The sequence below is a fragment of the Egretta garzetta genome, unplaced genomic scaffold (assembly GCF_000687185.1).
Source record: "Egretta garzetta isolate BGI_Z169 unplaced genomic scaffold, ASM68718v1 scaffold56, whole genome shotgun sequence".
Taxonomy (NCBI): Eukaryota; Metazoa; Chordata; class Aves; order Pelecaniformes; family Ardeidae; genus Egretta; species Egretta garzetta.
In genome coordinates this window covers 5,270,113-5,271,060 of record NW_009260182.1, presented here as the reverse complement: position 1 = coordinate 5,271,060, position 948 = coordinate 5,270,113, and positions in this window count along the sequence as shown.

Here is a 948-nt window from a genome sequence, read left to right as displayed (position 1 = left end):
TACTCTAATTTTCTTTTCCTACAGCTATTTATTCTCTCAGCATGTAGTTTTTCTTCTTGATTCATCAATATATAACCCTCGTGGAATGCCAACCTGTCTTATTTAAAAATATCAAAATGAAACATAACTAACCTGTTTGGTCTTTGATGTGAAAGTATTGGACTTGTACCAAAACCCCCAAAAAATTAGTTTCTTATCTTTTGATATAACTAGCAGGTGCTGACTGGCATTAGGTTGGGCCTTGCTGCTTATCTGCTCTTTTTAATAACCTGGAAAATTACTGTTCTGGTAAATTGGTAGTGTTGGATGATAATATATATTTTTCATGCTATGCAAATACAACTTGTATTTGTAAATTATTTTTATTTGCTTGGGGAATTTTGATTGTGTCATAATCCAAGTAAGCAGGGGAGAACAATGAATTCCAGAAATGCCTATCCTGCAGTTCCTTGGCCTAGCAATGGTCTGCATTGGTGACTCAGTGCTTCCCGCTGCAGTGACTGCTGCAGAACAGTCGTTTGGCTGCTTTCTCCAAGAGGTCTTATCAGGACAGCACTATCTAAGAAAGCTTTCTGAAGGTTATTGCTTCTCTTGACCCGAGATACACTGCCTTCTGTTGTGCGGGGCCGCCTGGTGGGAGGTGACTGGAAGGTAAGAATGGAGCTTAGGCAACTGGAGAGACCGTGGCACTTGCCTGAAAGAGGTAGCAAACCTTGTTTGACGGAGTACGAACTGTCGGATCGGCTATGGCACAGCCGCACTACTGGATGTTGCTGTGTGTCTGTGGGGTTTGGGGCAGCAACACGAGAGCACGTCAGGTGTAACGTGCTCAGCTTTGAGTTGTGGGGAGCAGGAGAGCGGAGGCGAGCACCCCCGCGGAGGGATGCTGGGCAGCGTGCCGTCACCCCACCGCTCCGCAAGGGCCGGCCACCGTGGGGAAGGGATCTC